At 46.4% G+C, this 10,669-nt stretch overlaps 1 pseudogene; it reads right to left on the reverse strand.

Annotated features, from left to right (window-relative positions):
- The window catches only part of LOC102875665, a 36,682-nt pseudogene extending 26,445 nt beyond the window's left edge, over positions 1–10,237 (reverse strand).
- Positions 10,238–10,669: the final 432 nt, after the last annotated feature.

Raw genomic sequence — 10,669 nt, forward strand, 5'->3', positions numbered from 1 at the left:
TTCTCTGCTGATGTACTGTTTCAGTCGTTTTTGGATAATCTTCAGTAGAATCTTGCTTGCATGTGAAATCAATATTGTTCTGTACTTTCCACACTCAGTTGGGTCACCCTTCTTTGGGATGGGAACAAATATAGATCTCTTCCAATCAGTTGGCCAAGTGGTTGTTCTCCAGATTTCTTGGCACAACTTGGTGAAAGTCTGCTGTAACTAATGGTTAACTCCACAATGAGGGATTTATCTTTCACTGCTCCACAAATTACTGTCTGTCAGATACTTCTAAACATTCAGATTAAGACAGACTAGGAAGAAGGATTGGCCATCTGCTTCTGAAATAGCAGGCCTCTGAAAACCCTATGTACAACACAACACATGTAGAGGAATAAAAAGGGCAACCAATGGTAGAACTTTCAAGCATGGAAATACAAAGGAAGAGGAACAGTTGTAAGCAGACACTAGTGATTGGAACATGGAATGTGAGAACCATGAATGCAGGAAAATTAGAAATTGTTAAGAAAGAATGGAATGCATAAATATTGACATACTAAGCATTGGAGAGATGAGATGGACTGGAATGGGGCATTTTGAGTCAGATGATCATATGATATATTATTCAGGATATGAAAAGATGAGGAAAAATGGAGTTGCTTTCGTAGTTAAAAAAGAAATTTCTAGATCCATCTTGAAGTACAACATTGCGAGTGATAGGATTATATCCATACACTTACTAGGAAGTCCAGTGAATAACTATCAATCAGATATATGCACCAACAACCGATTGTAAAAGTTGGTAAAAATCTTCTATATCCTCTTCCTTGGCTCTAGTTGTTGGTGCATATATCTGAATAATAGTGGTATTCACTGGACTTCCTTGTATGCGTATGGATATTATCCTGGCACTGACAATATTGTACTTCCAGATGGATCTAGCAATGAATTTTTTTTTTATTTTATTTTATGTTATTATTTTTGTGTGAGTGTACCGTCCTAGCAATGAATTTTTTAACTATGAAAGCAACTCTATTTTTCCTCACCTTTTCATCTCCAGAGTAATATATCATATGATCATCCGACTCAAAATGCCCTATGCCGGTCCATCTCATCTCACCAATGCCTACTATGTCAACATTTATGCGTGCCAGCATAGGAACTGAAATAAGTAATGACCTGACAATCCAGTGTGACTCCCAGTGGACACAGGCAATGACAGGGGCTGCCTGCCAGAGCACCCTGCACAGAAGCTTCTGGATTGGTCAGCCTGGGCTCCTCCACAGCTGGTCAGTCAGACAGCCTGCCCAGAACGCCCACCTCCTACCCATCCTCTTCCTCCTGCAGCCAAAATTCTCCCATTCCCTTGGGTGTCTTCTGCTGGGATGGCCTGGCCAGCACCCACCGTTGCCACTACTCCTCATGAGTGACCCCACTAGTACACGGAGGGGATGAGGCTGAGTTAGCTATGTGGATAGATGGTCCTCATGCCCTCTCCTTGCACACCTCTGTGCCTTTTTTTCCAGAAAAATGAGCAAAAGCTACACTCTACGGCATCCCCGAATAGCCTGTGACACAAGCAGGTTAAAGATGCTATGGGAGAAAAAAATTAGGCATCACTCGAAACAGCTGCAGGAGGAGGAACTGAGAGTCAGCCGGAGTGCCCTGGGCAGGTGAGTTAGGGTGGATGGCAAGCTGCAGGGGCCTGCACATGGAATGATTGGCCACAGCTCAGCCTGCTTCTTTTTTAAGGACTCCCAGCCCAGCCTCTAAAGGACATGCAGGAACAGTAGCTCATCTGTAGACCCATCCTGGGCTCATGCCCTGTGGCTGTGAACAAGTCCACAGAGGAGGCCTGGAGAATAGACACTACAGAACTGGAGTCTGAGGGACGAAATGTGGTATGCGGCCTCACCCTCTCTGGAGGCCCCGAGGAGGACCCTTCCTCCTCTTCTCTCAGCTTTAGGGGCTCCCAGGAGAGCTGGGTTATGGCTGCATCTCCACGTGGCTACCCTACCTTTGACAAGCACCTCTCCCATCAGGCTGGGCCTACACATTGCTCCAGTGTGGCCTCGTGGTACCCAGCTGGTACCTCTGCAAGTTCACTCCCAAATAAGCCAGTTCCCAGCACTAAGTGACAGATGCCAGTACATAATACAGGGCAAGAATCTACCCAAGACAGACTCATACACTGAGAGTGAGACCGGAAGTCACCCCTACATCCACTCAGGCCCCATCACTGACAGCTCCCAGAAGCTTTCCAGGGGTGGGGAGGCAGCAAATCAGCGCTGTCCCCTAAGTCTGCATCTGCCACAATTGTGACTGACCTCGCAATAAGGGACAAGAGGTGATGGCCCCCAAATTCCCAGACATGACACCTGTGTGACATGAAAGTCAAAGCCAGCATACCCCAACCTAGAGATGGGCATAATTCAATGGGGATTACTTTTATAAAACACAGTGTATGAGAATGATTGTATAAAACACAATGTGAATGAAGGAAAGTATGAAACAAGGAATAGTAAAATTTGGCAATGTACATAAAAATAGATGATAAATGAGGCGCTCTGGAGGTCTAGTGGCAAGAAGCTGCACTGCAATCGAAGGCACAAGGTTTGAGGCCACCAGCTCCTCCACAGGAGAAGGATGGGCAATCTCCTCCCATGTGATTAACTGTCTCTGAAACCCGCCTGAGGGTCAGTTATGGATTGGTTTCAACTCTATAGTACTCAACAACAACAACAAATGAAAACGATATATTTTTAAAAAGATAGTACACCACTCGAGTATTATCATCTCTATTGTTTAGTTCACTATGACTTGGGTCAGACATACCTTTGTCTTTAAACTCACATCTTTGCCCTTTGCCTTTTTGTACTTTGGAGAGGTCCTTTACAGTAGATTTTTCCAGTGCAACATTTCTTTTGATTTCTTGATCACTGCTCCCATAAATATTGATTGTGGATCCAAGTAAAATTAATCTATGTTGGGCAAAGAGTAAGGAAGACCACAGGAGAATCAATGCCTATGAATTCTGATAATGACAAGTACTACATACATCATGGACTCCAAAAACACAAGTAAGTCTGTCTTGAGGACAGTGCAGCCAGAGCCACTTCTGTAGAGGCAAGGATGGTAACACGTTATCAAGAGCAACTGGTTCTTGGAACAAGACTTCCTGCTGGGAAAGGTAAGCGTAGACAGATGAAGCAAGGAAGATCCTCAAGCAAATGACTCCATGACTGCAACAATGGGCGTAAGTATGACAAGATCCTGAGGGTGGTACAGGAAAGGGCAAGGCTCAGAGGCTGTTCATTGTGTCACTATGAGTTGTCTTGACTTGATGATATCTAACAACAAATAATTGTTTAGCTAGAAGTGGAGCTGGGGAAAAATGGCTCCCTCCAAGGTGATGAGGGAGTTCTGGTAACCTAGTGCTAAGGAGTTTCACTGTCAGCCTCAAAGCAGCCATTTCAAATCCACCAGATGTGCTGCAGGATAAAGATGGACAACCTCTTCCCTGTGTGAGTTACAGCCTCAGAAAACCCTCTGGAAGGTCAGCTACAAGGCAGTTCTGATGATAGCACATAACAACTATAGCCAAAGTAGTGACCATGGTGGGAGGTCAGGAGACACATCTGCACAGGAGCGTCCTGGATAGTTCCTGCTATGAAGTGTGTTCATGTGGACCACAGACTGCATGTTCCCACTGGCACATGTGTTCACCTGGACCCGAGACTCCATGTTCCCACTGTCATGTGTGTTCACCTGGACCACAGGCTTCATGTTCTCAGTGTGATGTATGTTCATATGGGCCCTAGGATTCATGTTCTCACTGTCACGTGTGTTCACCTGGACCCCAGACTCCATGTTCCCACTGTCATGTGTGTTCACCTGGACCACAGGCTCCATGTTCCCCCTGTGATGTATGTTCGTATGGACCACAGACTTTCTGTTCCTGTGGTGATGTGTGTTCATGTGTGACATGGGCATGTATTCAGGCATGACATGGACCACGGGTTCCATGTTCTCCCTCATCAGTGGGCACATGGACCATGAGATCTCTGATTCTCACAGAATAGGGAGTGGGTGGCAGCAGCTGTGGAGGGAGGAGTCAGCGAGGAATACAAGGACAGCCAACCATGGGGGTCAGCGAGGAGAAGAAAGACAAATAACCAATCAGAGGGGTCAGTGAGGAGTAGAGGGACAGACAGCCTTGAGGGTCAGTGACGAGGAGGAGCAACAGGTGGCTATGGGGGTTAGTGAGGGCAGGTAGCCAGGGGGATCAGTAAGGAGAAGAAGGGACAGATGGCCACAGGGGTCAGTGAGGGGATGGAAGCCCACAATGAGGGTCAGCAAGGAAAAGGGGGCACAAGTGGCCATGGGGGCCAGGCAGTGGGAGGGAGGTAGTAGCTGTGGAGATCATGGTACAAGAGGAGAGGGATAGCTAGCTGTAGAGGTCAGCAAGCGAGAGGACCTGTCCTCACCACACATGGGGTGCTGAGCAAAACACCAACCTGTGTGTGGTCCAGGAGGTGACGCACGATGTCGGGATTGTCACCCTCACAGGCTCCGCAGTGAGTGGGCCCGGCGGCTGGAAGGCAGAAACAATCTGGTGCAGTGCACCCTGGAGGACAAAGGGTGTTCTCTGCTCCCCATCGAGCCATTCCATACAGAGGACAAGACGGCCGCCTGAGGCCCCAAAGCCCTGAGCACGGCTGTGATGGCATCTCCATACACTGTTGAGTATCGCCACAGACAGGACGCCAGCCAGAGACCATGGCCCAGGACACCACAATCACCATGCTGCCCTGTGCATGTCCTGGGGCTCTGCCAGCCCACAGCACAATAAATTCATGTATATCCAAGGACTATGTGTGTGCTGCTTCTGATCCTCACACGAGGGGTGGGGTGGTGGCAACAGACCACCAAGTGGACCCCACCCACAGAAACCTGTGCACAAAAGAACAGCGGTGTCAGACAATGTCCTTTTACAATCAACAGGATTTTACAGGTTGGTTTTCAGAAGTAGATGCTCAGAAAACCTTTAAGTCACTGTCATTGAGTAGGAACAAATTCCCAGCTGACTCACCAGGGGGTTTCCCAGCCTGTAAATCCCACGGAAAGAGATTACCCATTGCCTTCCTAAGGGCTGCTTACTCCCACGCAGCATGTGTCTACCCAGGGGTCTCAGCAGAGAATTTTCAGAGCTGACTGCAATGTGCCCAAACTACAGAATCTGGACATATGATCTGGGTACCCAGTGGGTAACACTGTTCACCTGCTCAGCTGCCAACCAAAGTCCAAGGCTCCAGTCCACCAGAGAGCAGCTCAGAAGGAAAATCTAGCTACTGCTTCTGAACAACCAGCCACTGAGGCATGGAGCACAGCTCCCTGGGACCAACCACACAAGTCAGCCCAAATCAGGGGCTGGGCGGTGACTGGTCCAGCTGGCACCTTCTGTATGCACACACAAACACATACAGAGTAAAGCCCAGGACCACATACAGCACCCCCTGACCCACACAGGTCAGCCCAAGTGGGGAGGACTGGACAGTGGCCAGTCCAGCAGGTACCTTCTGTATACACACACAAGTGCAGAAAGAGAGAGAGAGGTTGAGAGGCCAAGATGCCTTTTTCTGCAAAACCATCAGGGGAATAAGGCCAGCGTGCCCCACAGCAAGCAGCGACCACGACCACAACCACGGTTAGGGTTGGCTGTCCATCAGTCACCACATAGGCGTCTGCCACAGCTGTGACTCAGGAGGTGACGTGACAATTAATAGCCCTAAAAATAATCCGTGAATAGAAGCCACTCATTGGAGAGGAAATTCTATCTGGTGGTATTCCTGGAATGCAGCAGCTGTCAGCACTGCAATAACCCCCCCAGGGGACAGGGGACTGTGCTTTGGCTGGGGGGACAGCAGGCTTTGTTACAATGTGGAGTTCCTCTTCCAGTCACACTTAGCAGGGGGCAGTGCTGGTGGGGACAGAGCCCTGGGGCAAGTTCTCATGGGTCTTAGATGGGAAAGGACAAGGACTTGGGGGAGGGTACAAGACCAAGGAGGGCCAGGGCTTGGGGATGAGGGGTTGGACCTTTGGATGAGGGCAGGGCTGTTGTTATTACGTGCCATCAAGCCACCTGTGATTCATAGTGACCCTCTGCACATTAGCTCAGAACCCTGCCTTATCTGGAGCCAGTCTCACTGTCTCCAACAGACCTAATCACATAGTCAGTCCCATTGACTCGGTCAATGAGTCAATACATCTCATCCTGGGTCTTTCTCTCTTGCACTGCACCTCCACCCTTTTGAGCATAGTGTCCTTCTATAAAGGTTGGCCCCTCCTGGCCACATGCCCAAAGTATTTGAGACAGAGCTTCAAAATCCTTGCCTCCAGGGAGCAACTTGGTTTCACACTCTCAAGGACAGACCTGTTTGTTCTCCTGGCAGTCCACAGTATATTCAACACTCTTCTGTAGGACAACTTAAAGACATCAATCTGTCTTCTATCATCCTTAGTCATTTTTCTGCTCTCTGATGCATAGCAAATAATTGTGAAGACCATGGCCTTTGTCAGGTGCACCTTAGTCTCCAGAACGACATTGTTGTTCTTCAGTATTCTAGAGAGGTCTCTGACAGCAGACTTCCCCAATGCAATTTGTCTTTTGCTTTCCTGACTGCTGATGCCAAGAATGTTGATTGTGGAGACAACCAAGCAATCTCTTCTCCCTCTATCATGATGCTCCCAATTGTCCCAATGGTGAGAATCTTTGAGAATCTTTGTTTTCTTGATGTTGGCCTTGAATCCATATTGAAGACTATTAGTCCTTGACCGTCTGTGGCAAATGCCTCATCTCCTTCTCAGTTTCAGCAAGTAAGGTTCTGTCATCTGCATAATGTAGGTTGTTGATGAGTCTTCCTTCCTCCAACCCTGATGCCACATTCCTCCTCATAAAGTCCAGCCTCCTGAATGGTCTATTATGCATATAGATGGAAAAGGTATGGAGATAGGTTACATCCCTGACACACACCTTTCCTGATCCTGAATCATGCAGTGTTTCCCTGCTCTGTTCTGACTACTGCTTTCTGTTCCTGTTTGCATGAGCACGTTTAGTGTTCTGGAATTCTCATTCTTCTCAAGGTTAGTCACAAGTTGTTATGTCCACACAGTCAAATGCTTTGCATAGTCAATGAAACACAAATAGACATTAATCTGATACTCTCTACTTTCAGCGAAGATCCATCTAACATGGCTATGATAACCCTAGTGCCATAGCCTCTTCTAAACCCAGTCTGCACATCTCTCAGTTCTCTGCTGACTTACTGTTCCAGCCATTTTTGGATAATCTTCAGCAGGATCTTTGATAATTTCCACACTCTGTGGGGTCACCTTTTGTTGGAATGGAAATAAATACAGATCTCTTCCTGTCCAGTTGGTCAGGTAGTTTTCCTCCGGATTTCTTTACATAAGCTGGAAAGCATGTCCAGGGCAGCATCTGTTTGTTGAAATATGTCAACTGGTATTCCATTATTTCCTGGGGCTTTGTTTTTTGTCAATTCCTTCAGAGCAGCTTGAACTTCCTCTTTCATCACCGTTGGCTCTTGATCATATGTTGTTTCATGAAATTCTTCTGTGTCAGCCAATTCTTTCTGGTGCAGTGACTCTGTGTACTCCTTCCATCTTCTTTTGATGCTTCCTGGTCATTCAACATTCTACCTTCAGCATCCTTAAGTATTGCAACTTGAATCTTCAGTTCAACTTATTTTTCAGTTCCTTTAGTTTAAAAAATGCCGAGCAAGTGCATCCCTCTTGATTTTCCAACTCCAGCTCTTTGAACATTTCATTACAATACTCTGCTTTGTCTTCCTGAGACGCCCTTTGAAATCTTCTGTTCAGCTCTGAACTTCTTGATTTTTCCCCCTTTGCATTGGCTTCTCAGTGCTCTAGTACAATATCCAGAGTCTCTTTTGACATCCATCTTGGTAGTTTCTTCCTCCTCTTTTTTTCCCCCCAATAAATTTGTTTTTAATGGGTCTCAAAATTATGTAATAAATTTTTGGCCAAGTTGTTTCCATTTAAAAAGTACTGGTTTTAAAAACTAACAACTTGCAAGCAACAAATGCTGGCGAGATTGTGGAGAAACTGGAACCCTTATTTACTGGGGGTGGAAGTGTAAAATGATGCAACCACTGTGGAAGGCTGTGGGGCGCTTTCTCAAAAAGTTGCAAATAGAGATACCATTTGACCCAGCAATTCCACTACTGGGAATATACCCCAAAGAGACCATAACTGACACCCAAGCAGATATATGCACACCCATGTTTATCACGGCTTTGTTCACAATAGCAAGGAGTTGGAAACAACCCAAGTGCCCATCAACAAATGAATGGATAGAGAAGCTGTGGTATATTCACACAATGGAATACTATGCGGCATCGAAAAACAAGGAACTCGTGCAATATTATTCAAAATGGGTGACAATTGAGGACATTATGCTGAGTGAAGTATCTCAGTCACAAAAGGACAAATACTTCATGGTGCCACTCTTGTAAAATGGGACTGACATTGGGATTGGGGTGGAGACTGAGAAAGATGGGATAAATAATGTATACTGCATTGAAACAGATGAGGGGGGAAAATTGTTTAAAAGGGATATGTGATTAAGTATTATTGTCACAGCAGGAGTCCAGAACAAAGGCTGCATAGTGGAGTGGACCTGGGGGCAGGGATTGTAAAACAATAAGAGAACTTTTCTTCTACTTTTTCAAACAGAAGAGTGTACTGGGAGGAGGGGTGAGCAGGGAGAAAAGTGCAACAATGAATGAATGGAACTGAAGGTTTTATGATACATTGTTACCATTAACCAGCCTTTTACTATTAAACTTAAATGGCCAATTGAGACAAACAGTTCTGAGACCATTCTTCCACCACTGATTAAGACTGGAGTAGCAGGTGTTATGGGTAATATTAGTTTAGCCTTCTGAGCTTTCCGAGCACACTTGGTGACCTTGCCAGCTCCAGCAGCCTTCTTGTCCATGGTTTGATGACACCCACAGCAATAGTCTGCCTCATGTCTTGGACAGCAAAACTACCCAGAGGAGGGTAGTCAGAGAAGCTCTCCACACACATGGGCTTGCCAGGAACCATGTCACCAATGACAGCATCACCAGACTTCTGGGATTTGGGGCCATCTTCCAGCTTCTTACCAGAACAGTGATTAATCTTCTCTTTGAACTCAGCAAACTTGCAAGCAATGTGAGCTATGTGACAATCCAGCACAGGTGCATAACCAGCACTGATTTGGCCAAGGTGGTTTAAGATGATCACCTGAGCAGTGAAGCCATGGGTGCTGCTTCCATGGGTGGGTCATTTTTGCTGTCACCAGCCACGTCGAACATCTTTCACAGAGACGTTCTTAATGTTGAAGCCAACACGGTCACCAGGCAGAGCTTCACCCAAAACTTCATGGTTCATTTCAACAGACTTCACTTCAGTGACTGGGGCAAATGTGATGACCATGCCAGGCTTAAGAACATCAGTCTCCACTCTGCCCTTAACAGTTGGACGAGTTGGTGGCAGGATGCAGTCCAAAGCTTCAAGCAGTCTAGTCTCACGGGCACTGCCATCCTTCCAGGTGACTTTCCATCCCTTGAACCAAGGCATCTTAGCACTTGGCCCCAGCAAGTTGTCACCATTTCAACCAGAAATTGAACCAAAGGCTACTGTGTCAGGGTTGTAGCCAATTTTCTTGATGTAGGTGCTAAATTCCTTAACGATTTCCTTGTATCTCTTCTGGCTGTAGGGTGGCTAGGTGGAATCCATTTTGTTAGCACCAATGATCAGTTGCTTCACACCCAGTGTGTAAGCCAGGAGGGCAGCCTCACGGGTCTGCCTGTTGTTTCAAATTAACCAACACCAGCAGCAACTATCACAACAGCAGAGTCCATCTGGGATGTTCCTGTAATCATGCTTTTTATCAAGTCTCTGTGTCCTGGAGTATCAATGATGGTCATATAGTACTTGCTGGTCTCAAATTTCCAAAGGGAGGTATCAATGGTGATGCCACACTCCCGTTCAGCTTTCAGTTTATCCAGGACCCAAGCCTATTTGAAGGAGCCCTTTCCCATCTCCACAGCTTCCTTCTCAAATTTCTGATTGGTTCTCTTGTTGATCCCACACACTTGTAGATCATGGTGGACTTGCCCGAGTCAACGTGTCCAATGACGACGATGTTGACATGGGTCTTCTCCTTTCCCTTTTTGGCTTAGGTTTTGCGATGGTATTCACCAACACCTAACCATCATTGATGCCCCAGAACACAGAGACTTCATAAAAAACATGATTACAGGAACATCCCACACTGACTCTGCTGTCATGATTGTTGCTGCTGGTGTTGCTGAATTTGAAAGACCGGGCAGACCCATGACCCTGCCCTCCTGGCTTACACACTGGGTGTGAAGCAACTGATTGTTGCTCTGGCAACAAACCTGTTGTGAAAAAGCCTCCTCTGTCTTTCTGATGACTTTTTGCATTCTTCATGATGATATTCTCAATAACCTCCCACATTTCATCTGGGTTTTGCTCTTTAGTGTTCAAGGCCTCAAATTCCTGCAATTGGCTTTAAATTTTGATGGGATAGACTCAAGATCAAACTTTAGGTTTTGTCGATTGGATTTTATTT

Source organism: Elephantulus edwardii, unplaced genomic scaffold (assembly GCF_000299155.1).
Source record: "Elephantulus edwardii isolate Elephantulus edwardi_28Jun2011 unplaced genomic scaffold, EleEdw1.0 scaffold00472, whole genome shotgun sequence".
In the NCBI taxonomy this organism is placed as follows: Eukaryota; Metazoa; Chordata; class Mammalia; order Macroscelidea; family Macroscelididae; genus Elephantulus; species Elephantulus edwardii.